Below are 9,680 nucleotides of genomic sequence, written 5' to 3'. Positions count from 1 at the left end.
ATGAAGATAAGGATATCGAAAATGGAACCTGTGCGTGTTGTAAGTTTGTATATAAAGAGTCTCGGTGTTGTTCCCTTAAGTGATATTCGAAAAATAAATGGTTCAGTGTTTGTTTAGCATCTCCGCACTGACATGAGGTTCTCAAATGTTCCAAGAAGTTCCTGTTAGTTATTTAATTGTATTGAACAAGTTACATTTCCAGGATATATAAATAAAGGTAAATCATTAACCTAATAAAATGGCTCATTGGAAAATCAATATTGCAGTCATTTAACCGCTACCTCTCAGTATATTTGAACCTGATTATGAGAGAGCGTTGAGCGTTCTATGGATCTACTTAATGCTTGACGATACGGAAACGTGGGTGTATCTTGCTATCTTTGGCGAAGAACCTCATACTATAATTGAGAATTAAATAACTGTGATATAATCATATAAAGGAACGTTAGGTATTTCGATTGAGTTATTTAGGTACTGCGGTAAAGATAAAAATAATAATTAAATTGATAATTAATTTTTTTATTATGATATAACTATTATCCTTCTGTTCCTTAAAAATATATGAAACATGTCGTGGTTACACAGCAAAGGAAGCTCCAACTGGCTTCCGTATAAATGTATTTTGAAACAGAAATAACCACAGGATTACAAATTGTCAGAGGATGTTGTAAGTCACATTTAACAACGCTGAGATGTGTATTTCGAAATCGACACAATATGGAGTGTGCAGTCATCACTTAGCAACGACTCTCAAGATCCCACACCAAGATAAGGTATTAACGTGAGAGTGCAATTCAAACTGCCAGAAGTGGTTAACAGAGTGCAGGACTCTTGATTGTAGTACAAGCGTATCTCAAGCACAAGTCGGAAAGTTGTTGGGGAGCCCACTAATTTGCCATACGTTCTTGAAGTTTTGAATTAACTCGGGAAAATGGACAGACTATTTAAAAAATAAGTGTTAATACTAATCAGTGTTGGTGTATTGAATCTAACCGCCGTCTCCAGAACAAATAAGTGTCCAAAATAACTTTGTAGCATTAATTTACTTTTGAAGGGGGGTCGGGGTAATGCAACAGGTATGGCTGCTTCCACTCTATATTCTTAACTCTGGCATAAGCGACTTATGATGATATAATGAACAACAAACTATACAGTAGCTATACATGTTAGAAAACACCATCATTATCAACAACAGGCAACATGCAGAAAAATAAAATAACATTGTGTACCCTAGCCTACTGCCTGTGACTTACATTTACTTGTAATAACGTATTGTTCCATGTCATCATTTAATCAGTTGATTTGTATTAAACCTCATCCTTCACTCTAAAATTGCAGAAAATTGTGTTTTGTACATATAGCGTGGAGGTGTATGCGTGGTATAATATTATATACCCGTGCGTCCATTTCGATCTTCAGCCGAGAGATCGGGAGAAGCGTGGCGGGCGGCGCTGACGGAGATGTCGACATCTGCGGCCTGTAATGCCCGCTTATTTTTATGGACATATGCAGACATTTATATAAATATTGCAAAACGAGCACTAACCTGTGGTATAAGAGTTGTTCAAACTGATATCCACCAAGTGCCAAGTGTGTAGACTTTCGGGGAGAATACGTTGAATAGCCTGAAACTTTCGTGCCTGTAGCTAAAGTCCTTCTGGGTCGGGCCGAGAACTTATCAGCCCCCCTCGTAACGTGAACCTTGCGGCTGGCTTTCCAATCCTCTTACTGACACAACACACATACACACTGCAATAACACAAACAAGTAACGGCAATAATAACACTCTTGCGCACGGTACGGAATTAACACGCTCTTGGTTTACATCTGCTCGCCACTATATTCACAGCTCTGTCGCGAACGAACAAAAAACTCGAGCTCGGAGATTTCGGATTGCGAGGAAGCTCACGAACACCATTGACTTTTAACGGTTTCGTCTACAGCGTAATCTTGATACAGTGTTGCAAATTCGAAACCTCCAAACGATCCCCATCGTCACAAAACTCTTTCAAGGATGTAAACTTAAGCAGGACGTTACTGGTCAAAACTATGATTAAAATGTTTTATTATCTGTGGCTCTTTACATTGTTTTTTAAAACGTATTTTTTGTGTATATAAGGTCAGAACTTGGATGAATTACAGATGATAAATTATAACACAGGTTAGTGCTCGTTTTGCAATATTTATATAAATGTCTGCATATGTCCATAAAAATAAGCGGGCATTACAGGCCGCAAATGTCGGCATCTCCGCCAGCGCCGCCCGCCACGCTTCTCCCGATCTCTCGGCTGAAGATCGAAATGGACGCACTGCATTTTATTAATGTTCTTTGTTTCTTCTTCTATTTATTTCACATTTCTACACAGATTTTTTTTGTTCTCATCCGCATGGGATGTAATTCCCCGTGTAGACTGTAATGAAAATAATAGAGATGCAGGTGTTACATAGACGATTCGCTCAAGTGTCGAAAAGGTAAATTGCAAATATGACGCCCTGGTGTACACCAACAGGAACCAGGGCACGCGTTACACCATTGTGCGGGTGGTGGTGGGGCACAATAATAATAGTAATAATAAGGAAGTTGTCGATATTCCTTTAGCGTCAGCCCGTTAATTTGGAAGGCAGGAGCCTTACAAAACCATAGGAAAAGACTGTACATGTACTGTATAGTACATGATCTATTCCAGGGGTTCCCAAACTTTTTTGTTTCACGGCGCCCTTAGTGTTTCAAGATTTTCCAGCGGCGCCCAAGTCAGAATGTAGGGCTATCTAATACTTGCAACGCTCTGTTAGTATGGTTAGATTGCTTGCCTTAAGTTAAAAAGACAATAAAATATATATTAAACTCAGAAATATTTTATATGTAAAAACTACTAAATAAGCATATTTGGAGCAATCATATGATTGCTTGAATTTCAGTGAAAATATTGGAACATTTCGCGGCATTCCTGTAAGCCAGCCACGGCGCACACTTTGGGAACCACTGCTCTATTCATTTAATTCAACTTCGCTTTTCTGCCACTTTCTGCTAATTGTAAAGTTCATGTAATGTATTATTGAATGATAACTACTAACAAATCCTTTGACATCCAACTACGTTGTGTTCACACGCTGGAAGTTAACAGGTACATTTCCTTCTAAATTTTTACCAACTTGTTGGTCTGCATTTTTTTTAAGCACGTATATTAAATGTTGATTCATTCAGCATGGAAAGGAAAAAGGATATAAGAGCCATCTATCGATTGATCTAAGATTTATTTGCAAGGTCTTTTAACTTGCACCATAAAGCAATTTCCACCACCTCTAAACCCATAGCCATGGCCCACTGATTCTCGGCGTTTCTTTCTTCACCAACGGGCCACAAACATTCACAACAAGCCTCTAGTCCTTACACTTCTAAACTAAAGGAGACAGTCATAGAATCTCTTCCAATTAAGTTACAAGTGACTAAGTTGCAATTCCAATTAATTACTTTAACTTCATTTAACCCTAAAAGCAATTATTACTTTCAGAAAGTAAAGACTGCCGAACAGGTGTTCAATCAGCAATGCTTACGCCAGAAACCCAGCTTGGTTCTGGAAGCCTTCTAAACTCCAGTTAACACGAGGATTACTAAAACTACACTATTTAACCGGAGTTTAGGATCAGGTAACCGTGATCCCTGTACACCCAGAAAATGAGACAAGAGATAGGGGCGGGTGAGACAACAGAGGGTAAGGGGAGAAGCCGTACTCGGGGAATAATTATGCAGCAACTGTAAGGGAATATTCTCACCCTTCGTGAAACACGTCACCCACCACCTTTCTCACCCCCGCCATCCCCTTTGTCTGCCCGTAAGCAAAGCCTATATCCGTGACGGAGAGTAATATAACGCTCGGACAGAGACCATTAATTAATTACTTGTCCCACTGGGAAAAGGGGGCGGGGGGGGGGGGGCAGAGTCGCCTCGAGACAGATGGCTTCCCAGGTTTTGGAGACAAGCCACCGGCTAGCACCGTTGGTACATTAGCCTTTCTTTCCTTTTCCTATAAGCCAAAATGCAAAACACAAAAGCTATCGATGGGTGTTTTGTCAAGCCTTGTCTGTATTGGCGGAGGACCCGTTCCGACCCTTCCTGAAATCTGCGCAGTCATTCCCTGTAGCTTCATGATATAGAAAATATTTTCAACCCTCTGAATTCTCTTTCACAAGTCCTGCATTCTAAATTTGTCTCCCAATCTACATGTGTGTTGGGGGAGGAGGGGGCGAACAGGTTACGTCGACCTTCCCTACCAACCTCCGCGGCGGAGTGGTTAGCATATTGTTCTACAACGCCAGGAGCCTCGGGTTCGAATCTCGGCCTGGGTGTTCTTTGTGAGTGTCCCTTTCGTCACACATCCTCATCGTCGCGATTAGTTAAAAATGGCAGCAAATCGACGCCGAATAACAAAAATCAAAACAAATCCACCTCCCCTGGAAATTGGCATGGAGAATTTAATTTTCTTGCTTCTTTTAAAACATGTATTTATTAATTTCGTCCAGTACCGTGGCCATGAGGCATCATGTTTTAGACTCTGCCTACGGTACGCGCGCTGGTACGAGTCTCCTGAGGGAAGCGCATCAACTTTTTTCCCGAGATTTCGGCCTATGTATGGGACAGGTGGCACCCACCATCATGAGGAAATTGGGGAGTTACGGGTTATTTTTAATTATTTATTTCCTTGTCGATAAATCAAAGAAAAATAGCTAAAAAAGAATTGGTGCAGAATGGAGGAACCAGGACAAAAATTCACATTTGCATATTCCACCTCATAATCTAAGCAATAAATGGCTGCATTAGTTTCCAAAGTCCCGAAAATGAGATTTTTACGTGAGCTGAAACACAAAATACTCTTCATGCTTAAAAATGTCATTTGACTTTCAGAGATTGGTCTTGAAGCAAGTGTGTAAAATTAATAACAAGAGAGAATAACTATGCATTTCAGTATATTAAAAATGAAAGGATAAAGAGAAATACTTGTTCCGAATATTCACTCATCTACTGTATCGAATAGTACACATACAAAATATCCACCTGAAGATATAATAATAAGTTATGAGATCGCTGTAATTAGTTCGTGATAATAATATCTTTTCTTAATTATTAATTATTATTATTTCCACTATTCAATACCTTCTTACGCATCAGTTGAGTAAGTACTAAAGAATTTTTGTCTTCTACCCCTGAACATTGCAACATGTTTGTCACAGTCAAAGCTGGCTGGCTAAATGTTTAAAGAAGCGAGGCCAGATTTCAACAAATAAGTTGACATTCTGTAACCTGATCCTTGGTATGAATACTGATGAAATGATGTACGCGTTGTATAGGTGTAAAATCGTTACAAAAAGAATACAAGTCGCAAATGGATCATTTAAAGTAATGTGTGAATATACAAGGTGTTGTGACGTTCTTTGTTTAAAGCGAGAATGTATCTGCATTTTAATTTTTTAATGCCATGAAGGCATATGCGGGGTGAACAGAAGGCCACACACATTCATAACCGCGACCATTGGTGGGGATGGTGTGATCAGCACCACGGTCCGGTGGCCTCGGGATACCCATTTACTAGAGTCTGGGTGAACCACCGAGCCGATCCAGGGACATTCCTTCAAAAAAATTCACCTGAAATCACTCACCCCGGGAGTCGAATCCGATGACAGTTAAACGGCCAAACTTTTGAACCACGATGATATTACATGTGGCAAAGTAACTGGAAGTGACAAGAAACGACAAGGGTATAGAAAAATGCACCCTATCTGAAGATTTTTCATTATCAGGACGTTCATTTATCTTCAGAGTATTTCATACATTTACGTCATAGTTCCTACACGCCACAGAGCTTCTATTTGTGTTTGTAGCTAATTTCATAATTTTATAATTCATCATTTACTTCCACTGGTTTCCATTAACAAACAACAGCTAAAAAAAATCAGTAAAGTGCAAATAGTTTGAGACAACCCACTATATTAAAGCATGTGCCCAGGCATGTAATATCAAAAAACAGCTGCAGGATATTTTCTGAAACAGGTGCAGCTGTTAAACGTACGTTTTTTGTTTGTTTTTTTGCAGGCTACGCACTAATTCATGAATTTCCTACGTGTTAAATCATTTTCTCTCCTTTTTTTGTAAAAATAATATAAACGAAAACACAGAAAGCGAAAAAAAAATGGAAGGAAGCTTTCATGCATAGGGAAAACTATGTAACGCGTTGAACACAAGGTTTTTACGCAAAACGCAATTTCCTCTGTTATTTTATTTACGAGTTTTACCCCCACCCTTTTCTCCCTGGTGAAGATGAACTTTGCTTTTGCTAAAACCAACAAGAAATCTGTTTAGGGGCGTAATTCTTTTCCGTTGGTGTGGAAGTCCTCCCCCCATTGCCCCGCACCTCTTTTTTTCCTCTCCCCCCGCTTTCTTTCGCAAGCCGGAGGAAAAATTAGATCCAAACATGGTTCAACCAATGGGCAATGTTGTCTTTAATGCTTTATGCAGAGCAATTTTGCGCTTAAGCTCAGAGATAAGGGATGAAGGAGGGTATGGGGAGGGGGGAGTGAAGTAATCTTCACTCGAAAAAGCTGCTCTTGTTGCTTTATATATAGAACGCGGCTGTGAAATCTGAAAAAAAAAAAACCTGCATTCTCGAATACTGTTTTACTGCTGAAAGTTTCAAATCTTATCTACAACCTTACCTAGAAATTCTTCCTTTTATATTCGCTGTCCCATGTCTACAACAACTTTCTCGAATGAAAATTTTAGGTTTTACTTCTTCTGCTTCCCTTTGGAGGTACTCCAGCAAACATGTGTCTTTCTCAGTTTTACTGGCTTACACACACGCACACACATACACAAACAACCTCCAGGAACTAATTTCATTAGAGGCTGAACGAGACCCAGAGCAATGGAAAACTTTCTCATGCTTTTCTGGAATCCAATAAAATACCTTTTTCATGTTTTTTCTACACGCCTTTCATAAATATTGAAATTACAATTTTGATAAGGTATTAATAAAATTAATTAATTTAATATGAATAACAGACTCTCATCGATATAGACAAGGATACAGTGGAACCTCCATTTAATGTTTTTCAGGGAAAAACTTCCAAGTGCGGGAAAATGTAAAATCCTGGAACGTGAAATCGGGGTTCCACTGTAATCGAAATTGTATGGTTTAATTTAATCATATTTTGTTTTGTAAATGCAATACTAGCTCTCTTCAACTTTTCATATGTATTTGTGCTACTAAGGCTACTACATGCATGTACATAGATACTAAGGTTATGTTTTTCTCTCCTCATTCGCCACACATTCTCTCTTTTCTTCTTCTTCTTTCTTTCTCTATTTTCCTCTGTTACATTCTCACTTCCCTTCTACCCTGTATTTCATCCTTCTGTCACTTTCTCTTTATTTCTGCTTCTTTTTTTACCCTGTCTCTCAATTTTTATCTCTCACATATTCTTTCTACCTCTCTCAATAACTCTTTCTACGGTCAGTGTGTCTTCATGTGAATCTCACATCGCTTATGGTGGACATAAAATTACATTTTCGCCAGTTATACAGACTTTTGGGTCACCCTGTAGAACTATAAGTATGTATTATTTTTTAATGGACATAATGGTTATGTATTTATGTTAAATACAAATAAACTGAAATTACTTCTTCAGTAGACTTTTTAGAATGATACGGAGGGCCTCCCCGAGGCGGATTGGTAACGCTGTTATTTTATTCTGAGGAAGGATATCTGGGCGGGTAGTGTCCACCTCCACCCCCTACTGACGACGCCCTGGTCCAAGCACCTTTTCATTGCGTAACATGTGAGTAGTCCCATCGTCGCTGTTATCTGGTTTTCCAGAAGGAAGGTCGTTTATTCTTCTCAATACTGAAACAATAGTGTCCCAGCGGGGATCGAAGCTGGGACCGCTCGTACAAAACACAAGTGCCTTAACCGTTCAGCTACATTGAAATACTCAGTTAAACAACTCAGTCGTCCACGTCTGAGTTTCTTCAGGAAGAACGGGGAAAAAATCTGTGGGGTATCTCGTGATTTTTTTACGCCTAAATGATTGCACCTTTCTTCAGTGTTGCAGAGTCAGCAACAATTTTCTCCTTCGATTCTCTCGTTACCAATGATCTTTTCTTTCCTCCACTTTCGGTACAAGATGAGAAGGGGGTGGGGAGGGAAGCGAAGACGAAGAACAAACTGAGAAAAGTGTTCAGCTACATCAATTGGACTATATTCTCTCTTTTCTACAACTCCTCCAGCCTCCCTCCCATCCTCTTAATTCAATTAGTTTTCTCCATTCTTGGAAAGGAATTCAAAGGATGGAGAGTTTTGAACCACTTAGAACAAAGTTTCCCTCCCTTTCTTCCAATCCCCCCCCTCTCTCTCTCACCATTTCGAAAGCCCTCTTCGCCTTGTGAAACCAGACTTCGATACTGTAATTAAAAATCAGAAGTCAGGACGCCACGCGGCATCTGTGAAAAGGGAGGTGGGTAAAATGGGAAGAACAGGGAGGGTTGGGGGGACGGAACTGGGTCATATGGAAAGACAAGGTTGGCTTCTGTCCCATTTTCCGAAACGGGGAAATTTGAGAGAGGTGTTATTGTCGCAAGTTCCCTTTAACCCCAACCAATGATAAACTTATATTATTGTCCATACTAAAGCATTTGTATACCTGAAAGGCGTTAAAGCTTCAATACTGTGCTGAACCATATGAACAGTCAGTGGCACCAACTTATATGGGCCAGTTGGGTCCGAACCCACCCAATAATTTGTTGCTATTATTATTATTACAATTGTTATCATGATTCGTGGTAGACTGCTAACTGAAATAAAAAAGAAAGAAGTAAGGGTGCATTGTTGGTGTACATTTACATCATGGAAGAAAGGTTTTACAAGATTTTTTAAACTAACAACTGAAGTGTTTGAGCCCACAAAGTTTTTGTCAAAATTTGGTGCCCTTATAAACAGTAGATTCGAAACAGGCCTTTTTTTTAAAGAAAAACTGGTCCAGGCGTTTGTATGATTTTGTTTTTATGCCTATTTTATGTACAGGAAGGATAAACAGGACTGGACATAACACTTTAAAGTGGTATCCCAATCACTATATGCCTCCGCTGGATATCGAACTCCGGACTTACTGATTACAAGTTGACGACATTATCACTACGACATACTGAAGGACCTGATTTACCGGGTGATCCGTTTGAGATGTCAGAAAAGTAAACCTTGATACACAAGAGGTTAATGTAAGTATCTCCGAGCAGCTTGTTGTAATATAAGCACAAAGGATGTAAGTTTCGAGTGATCGGAGGTTTACTGACTTCAGCTGCGTGGCGGCAGTAGCATGCATGTAATACTCGAAAATTTCGCATACCATACGACATACTGTGTGCGCTGTTGTGACGTGATCACCACCTTTGTTACCATGCACATTAGCGCCGCCATGTGGCTGAAGTCTGTAAACCTCCACTCGAAACTTACATCCTTTCTGCTTATATTACAACAAGCTGCTCGGAGATACGTACATTAACCTCTTGTGTTTAAAGGTTTAATAATAATAATAATAATAATAATAATAATAATAATAATAATCCGTTGCGCAACAGCCCATGAAGGGCCTAGGCGTACCTACTGACTGCAGGTCTCCCTTCCACGCTTTCC

Source organism: Lepisma saccharinum, chromosome 5 (genome assembly GCF_977018435.1).
Source record: "Lepisma saccharinum chromosome 5, izLepSacc3.1, whole genome shotgun sequence".
NCBI lineage: Eukaryota > Metazoa > Arthropoda > Insecta > Zygentoma > Lepismatidae > Lepisma > Lepisma saccharinum.
Note: the sequence above shows the minus strand (reverse complement) of the source record.